This window comes from Microtus ochrogaster, unplaced genomic scaffold (assembly GCF_000317375.1).
Source record: "Microtus ochrogaster isolate Prairie Vole_2 unplaced genomic scaffold, MicOch1.0 UNK94, whole genome shotgun sequence".
Classification (NCBI taxonomy): domain Eukaryota; kingdom Metazoa; phylum Chordata; class Mammalia; order Rodentia; family Cricetidae; genus Microtus; species Microtus ochrogaster.
The window spans coordinates 443,893-452,480 of NW_004949192.1; the positions used below are offsets into that span (position 1 = coordinate 443,893).

The following is an 8,588-nucleotide window of genomic DNA, read 5'->3' on the forward strand; positions in this document are numbered from 1 at the left end:
GTCAAACTAGGTTCCCATAATACATGGAAATAGTTACATAAACTAATAACCTTGTTGCAACTAATTTCAAGAGCATTGTGCCCTAGTTAATCTAAACAAAAAGCCTGCTGTTATGAGAACAATTTTTGCTGTAATATAATATGAAAAACACCGCATCATGAGATAAACCACAACCTAACCAGAACCTTTGAACTACAGCGCACATCTGTGTTCTCAAGGACAGACTATTGGCAAGGCACATTACCTATGAAAGAGGTCTGCCTCATCCTAACTTGGTTTTCAAAGGATGCCAGCAAGAATGATACCTCAAGTCACCCTTGCACAGAGTTTTTATGCAGTTCAAAACTGACCCTCCACGGTAACCAAAACAAGTTAGCGGAAAACAAAGGAAACTGAGGTAGCATAGAGAGAAAACACAGGAACTGAAGGACATATCATTGATTGGAATCTGGAAAAGTTCTCAAAGCCTACCTTATGTCATGGTTTGGACTATGCAACATAGATTCTAGATGGTCACTCTCACTCTGTAACTGAGTAGTAGTTCATTTGTATTTCTGTATGGATTGTGAGGTGAGAAAGGTACAGTGGTGATACTTAACTATTTTATCCCTCTTTCCCAAAGATTCTGGTCAGGAAAGTGATTTACTCCATTTGATGTTGTGTGGAATGTCAATGACCTTGGAACATGAAAGGTGAGTACAGTGCATTTTTTACTGATAAAGTTCGGGTTATGGTCACTTAAATATATAGCATAAAATTGTAAGCATTCATTTTTATTTAGTCATATTTAAATTTTCTATTAATAACTCCTTACAAATAGTGAATGAATTAATTTTGTGGCATTCTTGAAATTATTCAATAATTTTCTTTAAAAATGTGCAGGATATTCTAGCTGATTTCATATGGTGTTTCTAAAGAAATGACATCTTACAGACATACATAGTTAATTCTAAAAATTATAGCATCTAGTTATGTATCTGGCTAATTTGAAGAGTATGTTATTATAGCATTATTTTTTCCTGTGAGGATCATGCACATATTCCCATGTATCAAAACCAAAACAAACAAACAAACAAACAAACAATACAAAATTTCGTTTGGCCCTCTTCTGGAAATCCAGCAATAAGATATGTTTCAAACCCGCAATATATGTGAAGAAACAAATTTTTAATGCAAGAATGTGAGACTTTCATAAGAAATGCAGAGTCACCCATGCATTATTTCCCAACAGAAAATATATGGAATCATAAGCATGGTGGAAGAAATTCTCTCACATTGTCTGATCAAAAGACAGCACATATATTGATTTGCTATATTTGCTTCATTTAAGCTCCTCAGTTATATAAATGGTTTTTACATAGACCACACACACACACATACACACACAAATTGTGTACAAATATGAAGAATAATATTTATTAAGAAATATGTATGTGGTTATATAGAGTAGTTACTTTTCTTCCTTAGATAAAAATGAAGTATTCCCAATTGACTCATTAAGTTGTTTTTTAAAACATTTTAAATACTACTAAGTATGCCATAACTTGCTCAAATGATACAGAAGCTATTGAAGCATACTGTCTACTGTCTTGTTCTTCATAGTTGCCTAGCCAAAATTATAAATAACCTAGGACCACCAACACAAGGTTACATCATACACAGTTTGATGCATACTCCCCCATCAATCAATAATTAAGAAAATGCTTTATAGGATTCCTACAGCAATTTCTTATGATGGTATTTTTCAATTGAATTTTCATTTTCCTATGACTCTAGACTGCGTCAGGTTGAATATAAATAAGACAGCACATGCATAGTAATGTTGGGCCAGTGACAGGGAGACTACCTGTGATACACAAAGAAAAATATCCAGTGCTCTCCAATACCCTTTCATGCCTTCAATACCAGAACCACCTAGGCAGCATGTATATTTCCACTTTTAGCTGCTAGCATGATATACAACCTTGGTGACATCTGGAACACAGCTTCTGTGTACTAATGCTCAGGATACATTTGTTTGAAGACATCATCTCTTCTTAATCACAGCTGATTCTTCAGCCTCATTTGACTAGCATACACTGTTCCATCAAATCAAATTTTTTTTTCTCAATGAAGTATTTCTTTATGTACCCCTTGATATTCTGGAACTCATTCTGTAGAGCAATCTAGCCTCAAATTCAGAGACCCATGTGCATCTGCTACCCAAATACTAGGATTAAAGTTATTCACCACCACTGCCCAGCTAAATATATAGGCTAGGCTAACCTTGAACTCATGATCTGCCTGCCTCCACTTCCCTCAGCAAATCCAACTGGTCTTTGGCCAACACAAGTGTTCCAATGCAAATATTTTTCTTTATTATTAGTTGGTTCTGGTCTGTCATTAGTTGCCTGTGATTATTCAGCTCCAGCTGACCAGACAGCACAGATTCTACACAAAAATGAACTCACTGAATTACTGCATCCGTATGAAATTGCTCAAGCCAGATCTCCACTATCTGCACTAGTCTTAACATTCTTATCTTCCAAGTGAAAGAGCAGATCACTTACTTTTCAATATTGAAAGACCTTTCTACTTCAGAAGATCAAGGTTTTTCTACAATCTTTCCAAAATCATATGATCAGTTCTGAGAAATCAATATTTCACTCCTGGTACCAACTGCTGTCTTAATTACAGGTACTACTGCTGTATGAAACACCATCACTACAATCAATTTAGGGAGGAAATTGATCATTTGGGTTACATGAACACATCATATTCTTTCAGTGAAGGAAGTTCAGGCAGAAATTCAAACAGGGCAGGAAATATGAAGTTGGAGTTGATGCAGAGGTCATGGAGAGTTAGTTTACTTGTTTAATGTCATGGTTTGCTCAGTCTACTTTTATAAAGGTGGGCTGGTGAGTGGAAAAGTTTTTATTTGCTCTTACAACTGCTATTACATTATCTACAAAGTCAGGGCAGGGGCTCCAGACAGGAACCTGAAGGCAAGAGAGAATTTAGAGAGCATGGAGAAGTTCTCCCAATGGCTTGCTTAGCCTGCTTTCATGTAGTTCCCAGAACTAGAAGCCCAACGGTAACATTGCTTACAATGAGGTAGGACTGCCCAGGTCAGTCATCTACAAAGAAAATACCCAACAGGGTTTTACTCAGGACATTTTCTCAGGTGAGGTTTCCTCATTTCAAATGGCTATAGCTTGGGTCAACTTGTTATAAATCTAGCAACCATATTATACCCGAAACCCCTCTTCTTTAGTTACCATGTTCGCTGTGTGTTTGTAAATTGACTTTTGTCCTTATTGCCTCTCTACAGACAAATATTTCCGTCATTACTAAAACCTGTACACAAAAACATTATTGCTGTCCTAATCCTCTTCATTTGTCATATTGCCACTATGCCTGATACCTGTGCTTAAACTTGATCACATATGTATGTGTGTATATATACTTTTTATTCTAAAATTGTAGTGCAATGTTTCTTCAAACAGTTTGCATTCTGCACTCCTACTCACATTTTCTCATATTGTGAAAACTTTCAATCATTTAAAAAACATCAACAGAAAGATAGGCTAAGTGAACTGTTCACTTCAGTGTATATCCACGTAACTGCATGCCTATTAGTTTTGTGTAGTCTGTGATAGTGCTCTTCAGATTTTGCTTCCATACAGTTTAAAATATTACGATTTTTTTGGTTTTGTTTTTGGACGTTTGCCACAGTTACATTGGAGAAATTTCTGTTCTTAGAATTTACTTGTTTAAATAAGACATTCTATTGAGGATACAGTTGTAGTTTGCATATCTTGGATAGTAGATTCTCATTACATTTTTGATTTGCAAACTTTTTGTTCCATTGTCTGCTCCATCTCTCTGTCTTTTCTTTCATGCTCTGTGAGATATTTTAGTTGCTATTTTAGGTGTAGCCCATTTGGAATTTGTAAGCCTTTAAAGGGATAATTTGGGGAACATGGACTGAAACAGAAATGTTACAAGGAGATGGAGGTGTTGAGTATGATTTTTCATATAAGGTTTTTCAATGCAGTATGATATCACCTATGTGCTGCCTTTTTTACCTACCATCTTTCAAAGATTTCTCCACAAAATGACATTTGTACTTATCACCCACTTCAGGGTATCTATCATTTTTATTCTGTCTTCTACAGTGATTCTGGAGTTAATGTAAGTAGGATAGACATAGGAAATGAAGGAAGGACTGGCATTCAGAAACATGTATTGAAGGTCTGGGAGTCCATAGGTTGTACTTGCTTTGATGAAGTTAATCCATTGTGACTAACTTGTCAGTGTACTTAATGTGTATATCTGGATCCAGGAGATGTGTTTCCTGTATATGGCTGAGAGAGTAAGTTTTATGGTATATGGAAGAAAAAGGGTTATGTTATATGGGAGAAAAAGGAGACCTATTGATAATAGGTTTCTGTGAAATATCATCTCAGACTGTACATATCCATTTAGAAGGAAGCTAGCTAGGAGGATAGATTTGCTGTTGCACTGAGTCTCACCTGTGAAATGTTTTGACAATCCCATGAGTCTGATGCATTGGGACATAGCCATGACTATATCCATGTCAGATATATATAGATATAGATATAGATATAGATATAGATATAGATATAGATATAGATAGATATATATTCTCTAAGAACTTCATTATATGTCCACAAGTTCTTAAGATATACTTTGAAGTGTATAAGGTTTGGAATTTATTGATCTTTGGATTGTATTTTTAGATAGTACATCTTCAAAGTTTTTTGCACACAAGCATATTCACTGTTTACCGTCTTCTTGTATTGGTCTCCATTTTCATTTTTAAAACAATTTTTTTCTAGAAATGCAGGTAGACTAGCATTTTGGGTAGACTAGCATTTTGTGACCCACAAGGAAATTTTTAAGTCTTTTCCAAATACTGGAATACTTTCCTGCACAACCCCTCGTCTGAACATATTTATGTGGGTAAAAGGTTTTTTACTTGGTTTTACATGCTAATATAATGGGCAATTTATTGCTTGTGCCATGCCCATAGTCTCCCTTTTCCTTTTCCTTTGTATATGTCTATACCCTATGTTACCATAAAATTCTGACCTGTCAATAAGTTTCCTTATCAAATTATTTCCATATAATTATTCACATCTGTATTAATTTCTTAAATAAATGGATTACTCTCCAGGGAATTCATCATGAAAGATCATGAACTGTATCTGAGGAACAACCATGTGTACTTAGCATGTGAGTCTGCCCTGCTGTGCCTTCATACTGATATCAGCTTTGGAAGTGACCCACAACTGCAATCCTGAGCAGAGAACCTGTGAGTAATCTAATGTGCAGCTGGGAGTTGTGATCTCATATGGTTTTGTGGTCATTTTTTTCTGGCAAAATTCAGAGAAATTACTAATGTCTGGGAACTGGAGCTCAAGTATCCAATATGATTTTGTAGGTAGGGATCAGATTCCCACTGGGTACACATGGTAAATTTCCCTGTTGAAAGTCATTCTGCTGAATCTCTTTTTAACCACATGGTCAGATGTAGAAGTCAGCTTGATTCAAGAAATAAGCAGGCTAGCTAAAAGATAAAGCAATTATATTTTTATTTACTTATAGGGAAAAAAAACTCATGAAACAGGAACAAGAATTCCAAGCTCAGCTTTGCTTTTTGGGAACCACAGAGAGAGTGCACCTGTGCTGTGCGCCCAATTTTTTTTCCAGGTACCAGAAAGCCACACCCTATCTTTGTCCCACCTCTTGAAGATAATTGGTTAACAAAGATTCCAGTATTAAAGAATGCTTATAAAGTGATATTATACATTGGAAGAGAGATAGAGAGGAGAAAGTGATCTGTCTTGTAAACTAGTAAGGAAAGGTATCCAAATTTGTGTTGAGGTTTTATATGGATTTTAGTGGGCCACATTGTGCTCCAGTTTCTTGTTATAAGGGCTGCTTTTTGGTCCCTGACTGCTCAGCCCATAAATATCACACATACTATATTATTTAAAACACTTCTTGTCCAATCACTTTAGCATATTTCTGGTTAACTCATATCCTAAACTAATCCACCTCCATTAATCAATGTATCACCATGTGGCTGTGTCTTACAGGGTACAGTTCTGTCCGGTATCTGTCTCCGGCAGGAACTACATCATTTCTCGCTTATTCCTCCTCCCTTCTACAAGGATTCAGTTTAGTTTTCCCTGCCTAACTAAGTTCTGCCTTATCAAAAGGCTAAGGAGGTTTCTTCATTTATCAATTGTATTCATAGAATACAGATGGAACTTCCACATCAGATGCCCCAATGTTACAGAAGAACTTCGATTGACTGTCCAGGCAAATGTTTGAAAAGATTTTTTAAATTTGCCTATTTGTAAACATAGAAATGATTATTGTGGTACTTGGATCTTTTCAGTGGAAATGCTGGCTGTTATTGCAGAGAAGGTTTTGCCCTGTAGCTGCCCCAAGTAATTGACATTGCTGGGTTGAGATTTTCCTAGATTCATGTGCCTGAATTATATCTGCAACCCCAGTAAGAACAGTTATTAACAAATTAGAATTTAAAAACTTTTTTTTAAAATTTTATAGATACCTTTTCAAGGATGAATGGACTTTTCTTCATGTTTCACTAGGGAAAGATAAATATCAGGAAAGTATCTCAAGGTGCAGTTATTATTATATTTTGAAAATTTTTTAACTTTTGAAATTATAATATTATTACAAAATTTAACCTGATGCATTCTTCATGCAAACCCTCCTATACACCCCTTTTTACTCTCATTAAAATTCATGTCCATTTAAAACCTTCTTTGATGTTTTATGTACATAATTTTATCAACGTACATACATATTTTTAATAACTAAAGACACCCTGTGTTGGTCTGTCTACTGTTAATGTTTGTATTTTAAGTGCTGACCATTAAGTAATCAAAACCATTTGTGTGTGTGCTTCCCTTGTTAAAATGATTTTTTTCAAATCTTTTGAATGAAGTACATTTTCTCCAGTATTCTTTGCTTTATCTTTATATGAAAGAAAAGATTTCTCTTTTGAGCATTGCTTTTGATACTTACTTGTCTATAGTCTATGTGAAACTCTAGATGGCACCAGTGTACCTCAAATTTCATAACTGTATTCTTCAGTAAGCTGATTGATGCCAGGCCTCCTCTTATTCTTTCTTTAGGAAATATATATTTCTCCAGCACCCCTTGCTAGGGAAGATAAATGTGGAAATACATTAAGTTAGACCTATCCCAGAGAGAGAGCATAGATGACATTTATTTCTCTCTCTCTCAATAAAATCTATGGCTGCACACCTAGTATCTCTTTTGGAATTTATAAGATAAGTTAAATTATTAGTAGTAAATGACATTTTTTGATCCCTTATCTCAGATATATCTCAGATATGTTTATAATCATGTGTGTTGTGTCATAGTTCAGCACATCTGAAAGCAGGCAGTGTGAGTGGAATGCTCTTATCTTGTTCTTATTCTCAGGACAGTTTCATCAATACTGAATTTCTTGTGGTTCTATACAAATTTTAGAAAAGTTTTGAACATTGTAAGAAAAGAATGGCATAAATGGAGGTCTGTAGGCCCACTGTATTTATTAGCTATATTGCCTGTAAATATTGCAGTCATAATACTATTGAAACTACTTTTCTAAAAATTTTGAGCTTTCTAAACCTTAAGTAGATCTTACTTATCGTATGAAAAGTTTAGGCATACAGTTTCTCAATATTTATTCCTAAATATTTTCCTGTTTATTTTATAATCCTGATGTAGGGTCTCACAAGATTGCTCATGATAATCTCAGACTCAAGCATGCTGGAAGTGCTTCTCCCCAGCTTCTCAGAAGGTTTCACTGAAGACACACTCACCACACCTAGCTGGTGGTAATGCAAATCTTGTTTTATTTTTCTCTTTTCTTTTTAATTACAGTTCTTGCATATAACATTCCATCATATTTTTATGTTTTAATGTAGTAGTATCTTTGCTGGTAAATTTATTAGTCCATATTTTGTATATGTCTTTCTATTTCTGCAAATATTATATCCTATTCATTTTAATTAGACATAGTTTATGTTATTGCTATAGAAACAACTACTGTTGATATTCTCCAGTCATTTCTCTGAAGACAATGTCCAGTAAATGTTCAATGAAGTGGCATCCACTTGTATTTTTTCTTTCTAACTTTTTGGGACATACTGAACCTTTTGAATTCTAAGTATAATGTCCCTTTAAATTCATAATATTCAAGTTCAATGCATGACCCGATATCTTGAGTATTTTTTTCATATTGCATTGATCTTTCTTTATAAATATAAAGATTTCATACATTCATATAAGTTTTACTTTTTAAATTTCAATTCTTTTGTCCTTTTCTCCTTTTCTGATGAAACAGTATTTCTTACCAATTGTGATATATCCTTCCCTTTTATATTTAAAAATATAAGAACTTAACAAAAAACTTGTTTATTTGCATAATTCCCACATTACTGTCTCTCAAACTCTTACTGAGTTACCTCAATCTCAATTTCATTACATTCTAATTAATTATTTATATATATACATATATACAGGCAAAACTATTTTAT

At 34.4% G+C, this 8,588-nt stretch overlaps 1 long non-coding RNA gene across 1 annotated transcript in view; it reads left to right on the forward strand.

Moving 5' to 3' along the window:
• The window catches only part of LOC113455724, a 12,563-nt gene that overhangs the window by 1,359 nt on the left and 2,616 nt on the right, over positions 1-8,588 (forward strand). The window contains exons 2-5 of the long non-coding RNA XR_003376707.1: positions 623-692; positions 5,180-5,317; positions 6,583-6,657; positions 7,777-7,886. This is a non-coding gene — a long non-coding RNA (uncharacterized LOC113455724). The remainder of the gene's footprint in view (positions 1-622; positions 693-5,179; positions 5,318-6,582; positions 6,658-7,776; positions 7,887-8,588) is intronic.